The sequence below is a fragment of the Thamnophis elegans genome, chromosome 10 (assembly GCF_009769535.1).
Source record: "Thamnophis elegans isolate rThaEle1 chromosome 10, rThaEle1.pri, whole genome shotgun sequence".
NCBI classification, from domain to species: domain Eukaryota; kingdom Metazoa; phylum Chordata; class Lepidosauria; order Squamata; family Colubridae; genus Thamnophis; species Thamnophis elegans.
The window spans coordinates 45512479-45525974 of NC_045550.1; positions in this window are offsets into that span (position 1 = coordinate 45512479).

The following is a 13496-nucleotide window of genomic DNA, read 5'->3' on the forward strand; positions in this document are numbered from 1 at the left end:
TGCATCAATTAGGGAGAAATACATACTCTCCAACCTTCTCTGTTCAATGTAATTATTATTAATTTTTTTTTTTACAGTGGCTGGCACTTTCTTTGTGCACATTTGTAGTTAGCTACTCAGCCTGCTTTCAGTGAGAAATTCCAGGAACAATTTATTCATTCTTTTAAAGTGCTCAGCTGTCACTGTGTAGTTTTTAAGCTCTCTTCCCTCTTGCCCTGTTTTCACAAAGCCTGAAGTTCCTCATTGCCATCTGTTATACCCATTGTAACAGGGGCTGACATAAACTAAAGGTCAACCTTTCGACAGAAGTAAGAGGATGTGTGACAAATTGTTACTGAACTCTGAGAGAATGATAGCATGATTCTTGCTATTCTTTCTTAAACATCTTGCATGTACCGTGAACATGCTGTATTCTTTCAGCCTTCTTCTTTCACCTCCTCCTCACAATCTTACCCACATTTACTTCCCCAAGAATTCAGCAGAGGTTACTCCTAGGTCAGGATGTGCATAGTATCTTTTTGTAAAGTAGCCTCTTCTAAGAATGCTTGAACTTCAGTGTCTTGAATTCCCCAATCACATAATTAAATAGTTGGTTGAATGGCTATCTTTTAAAAAAGATAATAAGAGATGGCATTATTTTATTCTTTGTTGAAAATGTAAACTCTCTCAGCTTCTAGGAATCTGTTGTTAGATTTTAACCACCTCTTCCAGCAAGAGATTCTTTTTTCTTCCCATGAATATATTGAAATTAAGGACATATATTAGTCAATCAATCAATCAATCAATCAATCAATCAATCAGACTAGAGCTATTTAGGGATCTTGAAGGTCTTCTAATCCAACCCCCTGTTGAAGAAGGAGACTCTATGTTCATTTCTGACAGGCAGCTGTCTGGTGTCTTCTTAAAAACCTCAAGTGATGAAGCACCTAAAACTTCAAAAGGTAAGCTGTTCCACTGGTTAATTGTCCTCATTGTTAGGAAGTTTTCCCCTAATTCCAGCTTGCATCTCTCATTGAATAGTTTCCCTCCATTGTTTCTTGTCTTGCCTTCTGGGTCTTTGGAAAATAAATTGATCCCCTCTTCAAGGACTTAGTTGAAGCCAAGAACACATGACATGAAATATTATGTTTGTCATCTTGATGTTCTCAGCTGAAGGAAGATTATAAATATAAACCCAGGACCAGCAAAGCTAGAAATGCAATATTTGCTGCCAGATTGTGTTATTACATATAGATTCTTATTTGCTTTTTTATGGAGCAAACAATAATACCTTCTTATTTAGAATAAAAATTGAGCTAGATAATATAGGTTAATTAAGAGATGTCTCCTACCCCAGTTGATTTAACTTTCACCTAAGATCTTGTTGAATCTTCCTACAACTTTCTCACCATTTAATTAGAAAAGAGTGTCAGTTGGGGTCAGAGTTAAAATTGATTTTTTTTTCTCTGTCATAACATTGAATGTTACAGGTTTTGTCTCTACTTAAGACAAAAATGGTAGTGCTGATAATTTATAAATCTATATCATGTTGCCTTTTCAGGGAATTTCTATGGAAATTACATCTTGAGATAGTCCAAACTGATATTTAGAATTAATGTGTAACAAACAAAAAAATTAAATGCTAACAATTTTAATACTTTCATGAAACATAATATTTTGATTTTAAAAAACCCAAACAAGAAAAACCTCTCTTCATCCAAAAGGTATATGTATACTTTCATGTATACGATTTATTAAGCAACTGTATATGCAGTGATATTTTTCTTACATTCCTTATTTAATTTTGATCTTTCAAAAACTCTCTCCACCCCTTCAAATATTCATGCCATAATTCAAAATGTTTAGAGACAAAGGTTGTATATGTGATTTTAGCAAAAGACTTATCACCAAATGACTTAAACTAAATAGGATGTTCCCTTTTTAATGTTAGATGTCTTTGTTTTGGGGGTTGGAAAAATACATGACTGTGTAGAGTGTCTGGCTTAAATGTGAATTATCTGTAGTTGAATTTCTAAGCCAGAAATGATTGTTCTGTAACTGTGATTTCTTCTTACAAATGTACACTTTTCCAAATTTTATATTAGCGAGTATTCAGATCTTCATGGTACTACTTTACAAATTCCAAAGTTTTAGATAAATTATTTAAAAGATTATATATATTGGGAAAATTACATATCAAAATTCTTATAAAAGTGATTTAAAAATTGAAAAGCTCTATTTATTGAGTAGCAAACAAAGAAAACTGATAAAATTTTCTTGCACCCTATACCGTTTCAGACAAATGGTTGTCCAATCTCTTCTTAAAAACTTCCAGTGTTAGAGCATTCACAACTTCTGGAGGTAAGTTGTTCCACTGATGAATTGTTCTAACTACCAGGAAATTTTTCCTCAGTTCTAAGTTGCTTCTCTTCTTGATTAGTTTCCACCCATTGCTTCTTGTCCTACCTTTAGGTGCTTTAAAGAATAGCTTGACTTCTTCTTCTTTGTGGCAATCCTGAAATACTGGAACACTGCTATCATGTCACCCCTAGTCCTTCTTTTCATTAAACTAGTTATACCCAGTTCTTGCAACCGTTTTTTCTATGTTTTTTCCTTGAGCTCCTAATCATCTTTGGTGTCTTCTCTGCACTCTTTCTAGAGTCTCAACATATTTTTTACATTGTGGCAAACAAAACTGAATGCAGTATTCCAAGTGTGGCATTATAAAGTGGTATTAACACTTCATGTGATCTTGATTCTATCCCTCTGTCTATGCAGCCTAGAACTATCTTGGCTTTTTTGGCAGCTGCTGCACACTGCTGGCTCATATTTAAGTGATTGTCCACTATAGGACTCCAAGATCCCTCTCACAGTCACCACTATTAAGCAAAGTACCACCTATACTGTACCTGTGCATTTCATTTTTCTTGCCTAAATGTAGAACCTTATTTCCGGAGTTGGATATTCCTGCTAGCTTGGTGTTATCTGCTCACAATTAATTTGTATCTTAACCATAAATTTGTATTTTAACTATAAAAATTGCCAAACACATTCTGAGTGTTTCCTTCAATAGTTCAGCTTCTAATAATAAAGAACTTTATAAAATATTTGGAATTATTGTCTTGGTATATAATATCTTTCATTATTGAAAGACCAGTACTTTGGCATGCAGTTGGCTGCAGATATAAAGACCAGATTTGTTCTTTCAGTAAACTGAGACACAAAAAGCTAAGTTAGCTTTTAGCAAGCTCATTTGTGGTCTAGAAATAAAAGATATATCAATATGTTTATTCAAAAGAAGAATATAACCTCTGATTCCTAACAGCTGGAATTTTTGCATATATAATGATAATTACGGTAGCTTTTTGTGAACTCTGAAACCAGATTATGCACCTGCAGGCTGCTTCTATTAATCCCCAATGTGTTTGCTTCTGTTTGCTGTCTACCTGCTCAAATTAAAGTCACAAGTAATTGCAATAAATAGGTGGATTTCCCCTTCTCCAATCATATTTTTCTGTGGTTGAAGGAGAACACCTACAAGTATTAACTTTGCTTTCATTATTTCATTTTCTGTAAAAAGAACAAAGTTGGGTTTTTCTAGCTTCCTTTTTGTCTATTTGAGAAATGCACATTATTGCCAGAAACAGAACTAATGTTACTGCCACTAAAATACACAATATAAAAGATTTTAAGAAAAAAGTCTCCACTTGTGGCCTTATATTTGACCGGGTTGATTGGACAAATTGGATTAGACCATCTTCATTCTAATTTTAAAAGTGCATACTTCCTCTTCACCTAGAGAAAATCCAAAAGCAATTTATGTTTCAGGTTCCTAGCCTCCTATTTAATCTCCTTAGAAACTAAGGAAACAGAAAGAAAACTCACGTGCCAGGTCTTAATGTTATAAAGGTTCTTGAAAAGGTCAGATAAAGTCACAGTTGTACTCTCTCTAAATTACAATGATATATTTAGTTTGAGTTTCTGAAAGGAGCTCTAACATAGACTTTTGATTCTTCTCTTTGTACAGACATTTATCTATTATCACCTTCTTTTGTGGCCTTAGGGTAGGGATTCTATAAAAATATGCTTTGCCTTATTTTACAGGAATAATCCTCTCTATTACATTGTGTTCATATTTGGGAAATTGCATGTGAAACCTCTGTAGGAATATAGATAGCAGTTTTATTTGAATGGGGATCAGCAAACTTTTTTTTTTGTAAAGGTCAGAGCCCACCCTTCTCCACCTCTGTGAGGATGACTGGCAGGTCCACAGGCATGATAGCCATTGGATGGAGCCAGCCTGTCTAGCAGCCCTTCGACATACTCCAGACAAGAAACCCAAATCATTAGTACTAATACTACCATTATAGCAATAGCACTTATATACCACTTCTTAGTGCTTTAAATGCTCTAAGCATACTGCCCCCAGCAATCTGGATCCTCATTTTGCTGATCTCGGAAGGAAGGCTGATTCAACCTTGAGCCAATCAGGATCAAACTCCTATCCATGGACAGAGTTAGCCTGCAATACTGCAGAAGCACTTATCTTCTCCCTCACTTTTAATATACATGGAACAAGGGAGGGTCCTTTCTGATAATAGCTTGATAGTAGAGGCTGATAATAGGTCACAGCTGCCCAAGATGCCATGGTCCTCTGCCTGTTTTTTGCTCATAGTTGAGGCTTAGTATGGCAATATACTATCCACCTTCTCATTCTTAGCCTGGGCTGTATAAAACATGCAATAAACTGGATTTGGTCCAGGGACTGTAATTTCCCAACCCTTGATTAAGTAGTATTCACCTGTGTTTAATCAAGTTAGGTGAACACTTAATACATGCATTTACAAACAAGGATTAAAGTCAGTTTTAATCTCGGCTGGATTATTTGCAGTTTAGTATATTGTACAGTCAAGCCTATGTCCTTGATTTATTATTCAGAATTTTGTGCACTTCAAGAAAGAGCTTACATTGATAACCAGGTAAAAGACAATATATGAACAAATAAATAAGTCATAAGTTAATGGATCATCATCTAGATTTATAGAAGTCAGTTCCACGCATTTTTGAAACAGTAGTTTCTGCCAATCCTATCTGATGATCCCAGGATTGAAGTTTGGCATTTTGACATGCAAAATGTGTGCTACATCACTGAAATATTATTTTCTCTCTTATTCCTGGAGGGAATTTATTTACCCATTTATTAAATTGTTTCCCATGCTAGCTTTTGAGCATTTTTCATCTTACTTTAGTTCTTTTTTTTAAATATATGTGGCCTTTCTTTTTTTTTTTTTAAATTAAAATTTTCACTGCTTTGGGCATCTAGTAGATGAAAAGCAGAAATGATATTTTCCTAAATGAATACAATAACTATCCATACCAAGCTTCTGCTACTTGCCAGTGTAACTCACAATATATGGTCTCCAAGGTAACCAAGGAAGTATGGGTTTGTTTCTGTTGGTTATGGCCCAATCGTTCTCTAAAAACATTCACTAAGTTATTTTTTTGTTTTATACTGGTCTGGGTGATAAGGATTTGGGATATAGCAGCTTGATATAGTTCCTAAGCAATGCATCGTTATATCATATTAAGCATAAACTCTTCATGGGTAAAGGAAGCTTCTAAAATGTTCTTGCCTCAGGCTTACAAATCCTGATGCATCTTGGGGATTTTACTGTTGCTGGTGGGTGGGTTCTTCTCAGACCATCAGTTTCGGAAACAACAAGGATTGCCGGCTGTATTAATGTAATGGTTTATGCAATAAGAAAATATTTTTCTTCTGATTAAATCTATTAATAGAATACTTCCAAGCATATTCTTTTTGACTGGAACTCATGCATTTTTAAGGAACTCAAGTACAGTTCAGGTAATTCTCTGGTGGTTTCTTAAATGTGATTAACATTTCCCCAAATAAATGGGGGAAAGGGTCTTCCATTGTCTTGACCTTCCATTGCCACTTTGTGCAAGATTAGGGGATGAAACCTTCTTCCCTTTACAACTGCTGTCTTGGGAAATGAAATGAAAGATGCTGAAGTTTTAATCAGCCAATTCTGTATTTTTATTTACTTTGTCAAATCAGTGTATACCTTGCCTTCATAGAAACGTACCAGCCATGTTAAAAATCCCAAAACAACAAACAGAGTGATAAGGGTGGAAACCACAAAATGGTTTCATCTCATCAATGGAACCTAGTAATTCCACAAATGCTCAGTAAAACAGGTAAATCTTAGTTCAGCATCAAAATGTCATGTCAAGATTGCCATGACATTTAATCTATTCCTGGAAAAACAAAATATGCCTCATTTTCAGTTCTGGGAATACAAACAAGCTGATTTAAGGAGAAAAGTTATTTCAATGGCAATGTATCAAGCTGTTTTGGAGCTCCATTACCTGAAATTCAGCTTATGAACAAATAAGTAATCACTGCAGCTTCTTGATTGACACTTTATCTTCACTGATAGTTGTTTTATCAATATCCTACTATAGTTATTTAGCAGGAACTGTAATTTGGGGAAGGATTGTTTTCGAGGGCAGTTCCACATAAATTTTGACTTGCATTATAATAATGTTTTAGAAAGGCATCTTTGACTGAGGTTAAGCTACCATTCCCCGAACATCTAAAGGACAAGATGTACATGGGAAAAGGCATTCTGTATTACTGATAACACTTGGCATTTCGGTGATAACTGAACACTGAATCAAGAAGCACTTCCAGTTTATGTTCTTTCACCTTCAGTAGGAGTGCAACACTACTCAGTACAGGCTGTTTACTCAATTCCAGACATTAGAACTATTCATAGGCATGTGAACCAGCAATAGCCTCATTCGTCTGACTCAAAGTTTAGCTGGAAACGCTACTGCAGATTTTCTAGAGAAGCTGGGATTCTGGCCCTTTCGCCTTTGCCCACCAATGGTTCGTTTTGGTTATGTGTTTGGTGATGGAGGATTCATAATCAGATTTCTGAGTTCCCTTAGGATGATATCACCAAGTGGACCCAATAAACATGTCTATACAACGTGCACATGATGTTTGTTAAGAGAGTGAAGTATTCTTTACATTTGGAAAAGCTACAGATACAAAACTTCATGCAGAGACTCCCATAACTCTGTGACAAAATGAACACTTTATATTGCAAGGGTTCTCTAGTCATTTCACTGACATTTCAAAAGATGAAATAAGAAAAAAGGAGACATTTTTGCTGCCAAAATTCTTGGAGTTCCCTTCTAGCCACTTATTATGGCTTCACAGCTTTCAAGGTGGTTAACAAGATGACATCCAGCCAGTATGGCTAGTGGCTAAAGGTACCAGAATAAAGCCCAGAGAGACCATGAGTTCTGGTCCTGCTTACACACAAAGTTGCTTAGTGACTTTGTGAAGCAGTTTCTCTCTCAGCTCTAGGAAGAAGACTTCCCAAAATCTTGCTAAGAGAACGGCACATACTTGCAAAGACTGATTTGAAGTTCTGTGTGATTGTATAAAACAGTACAAAAATCATATGGAAAAATGAGTAATTATGTAAAATAAGCCCTATATATAAAGATGTAAAAAGGGAAGAGACAGGTAGATAGCTGCCAAAGGAAAATAAAATGAGGGCAGTGCGTTGCATCCATAGATGGGAGGGTACAATTGCCTCTTTCCCTTCTGCATATATCGATTTAATGATTTATTTCAGAATAAGAGGGGATGGTGAGGTTTAAATAAACCCTATCATAGTTTTGTGTGACTGAAACAGAAGTGTTAAATGAGACCCAGATTCAAGTCTATCCTCAGCCATGGAAGGTCATAGTTGAAGTCCCATCACTCTCCCTTTGTTCAGCCTACCTCCCAGAGGAGATTTTGGTGAGAGGGGAAATAGGAGAAGGAAGCCCTTTGTGTGCTGCTTTGAGCTTCTGAACCAAACTATGAGATATAAAGTTAAGAACTTACTTTGTGTTTTATTATTCTCTGTTTGCTTCTGATACACCAATTAAACTACAGTGAACCTCCCTTCAAGCATCTTGACAGATTAGAACAGAGTGTCTTGAGGACATAGCTTTAGAAAGATCTCAAAACAACGTTAAGTGCTCAGCAGGTATTCATAGAAGCTAATTATAATGATGAACACATAGACTATATGGATCCAGAATCAGATAATGGAAGAATTATTGATGTCAGTTCAAGATACCACTCACCTGAGATACATAATCATCATTCTGGCATATGAACTTACATCCAGTGAAAATATATCTCTACTGTTGAATTGCCATTACAGTTACCTTGCATAATAATCTTATATTTAAAGATGCCATAATTCATTGACCATCTCATCAAAATAGATAAAAGCAATCTTAGTTTATATATGCGTTTAGTGCTACCTTTTTAAATTTATCAACTGAGTAACAAAAAGTAAGCTTCTCTTACTTTAGGTCTTCTCATTGTAGGGAGCTCTTCTTCTTTGCTAGAATGAGAACACCGTAGGGAGTTGGGGTTTCCAAGCAGATTCTAGGTGTCTTTTAGGCAAAGAAAATACACATTACAAACATTTCAAGTTGCGATTTAGTTACAGAATGGAAAGATAAGCTGTCACAATATAATAATAACTATGACTTTCCATTGCCACTTTTAATCTTACTTTTGACAATTGTCACAGTGAGATCTTGGAAGAGAAATGGAGAGTCTTATTTTCATTGGACAACAATAGAAGGTGTGGAGCACTAGCACTAGCCAAAAAAAGAGGTCACTACTTTATTTGTTTTTTGTGGCAAAGAAACACTTTGCATCCTTCAGCAATGCAAGGTTTAAACATGTGGGTGTAATTTAGTTTTCATAAAAATAAATCTGCACTTTTATTTAAATTTGCTAACCCTACTGCATCTGATCACAAACAACATGTTGCTCTCGCTATAAGCAAAAATTGTTGCTGTTTATCCTGCTGAATCTTGTGAGGGGCATTTCAGAGTGATGGGAAGGGATCCATCAGAAACGGAGGCTCCATTGTTCTTACTATTCCATGATATATTGTTACTACTTGTTTAAATCTATAGAAGAGATGCACTGATGATGTTGATGCACTGATAATGTTACCTACTTGGGTAATGAAATGTCTGCAAGCAAACAACAAAGCTTAGAGAACACCAATGACTCAATAGTTAATTTAAGTTAATATGCCAGCAAAGCCCAGTGGACTCTGGCAATATAGCTAGAAATGTAGGCTAGAGGAAGAACCCAGGAACCTTCATTTGCAATTAAAATTTGATAACATACAACTCCCAAGTTCCTTCCACTTCCATTAGCTATGCTGGCAGCAAATATTTGAAGGATCACAATGTATTTCTCTGCTGTAGCCACTCAAATCTGGCAAATCAGTGTTTAAGATAGTTACAGCTTTTGAGGTAAGTAGTGTTAAAATAAAGTGCCAAGGCATTAAAATAGGGCTCAACAAAAGCTACCATGGTGAAGTTTTCTAGTCATATATTACGAAAATACGTTATGACGTCCTAGGCCCCTGGATGAGGCCCGACTAGTAATCAATGCCAAATCCGGTGAAACAACTGGCTGCTGTGATACAATTCTGCTGTTGATAATAATAATAATAATAATCTAAGATACAGACAGATGCCAAATGCAGACTTTGCAAAGAAGTTGATGAAACTGTTGATCACATACTCAGCTGCTGTAAAAAAATCACGCAGACTGATTATAAATTGCGGCACAATTCAGTAGTACAAATAATCTACTGGAAATTGTGCAAAAATTATAATATTAAAACAACAACAAACTGGTGGGAACATAAGCCTGAAAAAGTCACCGAAAATCAGATGGTCAAGATCTTATGGGATTTTCGTATACAAACGGACAAAATACTGGTGTATAATACACCGTACATCACACTGGTTGAGAAAAATAAGGTTACAATCATAGACTTTGCAATACCAGGTGATAGTAGGGTTGACGAGAAAGAACATGAAAAAATCGCGTAATACCAGGATTTAAAAATCAAAATTCAACGATTATGGCACAAACCAGCAGTGGTTTGTCCTAAGCCCCTGGATGGAGCCTGACTAGTAATAAATGCCAAATCCGGCAAAACAACTGGCCGCTGTGATAGAATTGTGATAATAATAATAATCTAAGAGACAAATAAATGGCTGGGTAAATAGAAGATTTTTGACTGGGCACTGAAAATATTACAGTTTTACTTCCAATTTTATGCCAGGTTTATATAGTGATTAAGTCATCAAGATAACAGCCTGGTAACCTTGGGACAGCCACTTTCTCTCTGTCCTAGGAAGCAGACAATAGCAAACTACTTCTGAACAATCTTGTTAAGAAAACTGCAGGGACTTGCCCAATTAGTTGCCTGGAGTCACACTTTCAAAGGGACCAATAAAAAAATAGGCAATCCACAGGCAGTGAGTCACTGGTTTTCTCCCTCATGATTGCATAATGCACTTTCCTAATATGAGTGCATAGTTAAAGACCTCTATCCATTTTGTGTGGGAAGAGGTGTCTCTTCCACCTTTTGAATCCATTCCCAGTCAGAGCAGAACTGCACCGCCCGAGGTTCCAGAAATTTATGCTGTACTACAAACCTCTGGAGCTAATGAAGTTGCTTCTCCAATATTCCACCTCTTCATAACTGTTAACAGGGCAAAAGAGAAAATTATTAAATACACCATAGTAATTAATTTTATTAAATTAAAATTAAAATAATGTAGAGTCTGTCCTATTCACCCACTTATTAGAATCTGGTCCTTGGCATGCCATTTAAAGGACAATAAATGGGTGAATAGGATAGACTCTACATTATTTTAATTTTATATATAAAACCATATATATATATATATACATACATATATATATATATATATATATATATATATATATATATATATATATATATATATACATACATACATACACACACACACACACACACACATATATATATATATATATATATATATATATATATATATATATGTGTGTGTGTGTGTGTGTGTGTGTGTGTGTGTGTTTTTATTTGTGCTGATAAATAAATAAAGGCAACAGTAAAAATATTGGGTTTCTGTTGTGATGGACTCTTGTGACGAGCCGAAGGACAGATGATGGAAGCAGTTAGCTTCCTCCCATAATTGGGGCTTACCAGGGGTTGTAAAAAAAATCTTATATATATATATATATATATATATATATATATATATATATATATATATATATATGTATGTATGTATGTATGTATATGTATATATATATATGTATATATATATGTATATATATATATGTATATATGTATATATGTATATATATATATATATATATATATATATATATATATATATATATATATATATATATATATATATATATGTTATATATATGTTATATTTATGCTGATAAATAAATAAAGGGAGACTAGTATAGATCTATTTCAAGCTATTTAGCTCTCATCAGCTAGCCATACCCTATGTTGGGAATCGAACCTGTGCTCTGTTGCCTCTCAGGCAGATGTGTTAACCATTGAGCTACAAGGCTCGACTCCTTATCAGCCAGCCAGGGTGAGAGGTATATATTTAAAGTCACAACCCCTGGTATGCCCAAATATGGGAGGAAGGTCACACTTCCACTCTCTGTCTTCGGCTCGTCACAAGAGACCATCCAGACAGAAACCCAATATTTTTTACTGTTGCCTTTTTGCTACATTTGTTATATTTATGCTGATAAATAAATAAAGGGAGACTAGTATAGATCTATTTCAAGCTATTTAGCTCTCATCAGCTAGCCATACCCTATGTTGGGAATCGAACCTGTGCTCTATTACCTCTCAGGCAGATGTGTTAACCATTGAGCTACAATGGCTACAACCATTAACCTATGGCTACATAATTAGGTTAATTGTAACCTAAGGATACAATTAAATGTTAAATGTTATTAAATCTTCATTCATTTCAAAAGTGTCAACCCAGTGCTAGTCACATGGTACTGCCCATGAGGGGGCTTTATTTGACACCAAACAGGATTCCTAGGGGCCTCATTATACCACTCTGCACACACCTTGCAATGGGCTTTTCAATATGGTAATTTTGCTCTATCATTATAGTGATGTTTCTTGTTCGCAAACATGGGACGTTCCTCAGAATTATCAGAGCATTACTCAGATTTTCTATCTTTAATGTCATTGGCAAAGTGCTACAACCAAAATCCTCTTTTAATATTTCTATCACTAGTCTGCTAACCTGCAATGAATAGGGGAGTCTACCCCTCAAAAACCACTCTTTTTGCTCTTTTGCAAAAATTTTCAAATGGTGACAATTATGAATCCCGATTATCCCTGAAGCATGCAAATGAAGTGAAGATAATACTCAAGAGAAGAAAACCTGCCAGGACATCCCACCCATGGGAGTGTTATGTTATGTTGTTATGTTATGTTTGTTGCTATGCTATGCTGTCCTGTGGTATGCTATGCTATTAAGATGTTATGTTACATTACATCATGTTATGTTATGTATGTTGCATATAAAATCTGGACGATAACAAATTAAAGCTAACTGAATTCTGGCCATTATTCCATTTTCCATTAATATTTTATCTTCTTTAAACCAAGTGCATACATAAACATACTAATTTGTAAATTACTGAAAGATTTTTTTCCCTTTTAATCAGTAAATGCCAGTGCTCCCTTTCTTAAATCCTACAAACTGGAAATTTACCTATATTTTCAACTTTCTTTCAGTTTCTGAAAAACCACTAAGACATCCTGTCATAAAACTAACATCAAAGTTGGACTGTCTTCCTGCCACACCAGTTTCCTCATGACATGCAGGAAATGACAATTACTCATTTTCCCTTCATCCCATTAAACAGAGGATTAGAGCAGACTGAACTGTTTGCCCTAGGGTTTCCTTGACCGCTGAGGCAATTTTCCCTCCACAAAGTCATTTATCTTGTAAATACCAAAGACATTCTGTTTGCTCAGCCCTATTGTCCAAGGAAACGTATTTTATTCAAATGAGGTGCAACGATTTTCTGAAAGACATACCATACGTCTTTTTATGAATGGGAACAGGAAGTGTCAAAATTGGAATGCTTTATCACAAGTAACATGCAATTTTCTTTTCTAAACTGGCACCTTGTTTCCACAGCCTATTATGTGCACCTAACAGAGTTGGGGGCTCTAATATGTACCTCGTATGTTTATCATTTCTGTCAGTTTCAACACCCTTTACAATTCTTCTTTCTAGATGGACTTGGTTCATAGAAAAGATGCTTTGTTTCATAGAAAAGTATTTTCACACTCTTTAAAGAATATTTGTTTCACCAAATAACTTTGCAAAACAAACTGAACATATAAAATAATGGTGATGAAAAAGTAACCTTACAACCACCCCTTGCATTTATGAGCTTTGTGAATCTGTAAAGAAAACAAAAACTGAAGTAAGATCATAAGCACTGTTGTAGTTTCACTTAGAGACAACTTTACTTAATGACCAATTTCCCAGTCCCAAATGTGGTCACTAAATGAGAATAACCATAGCTGAGC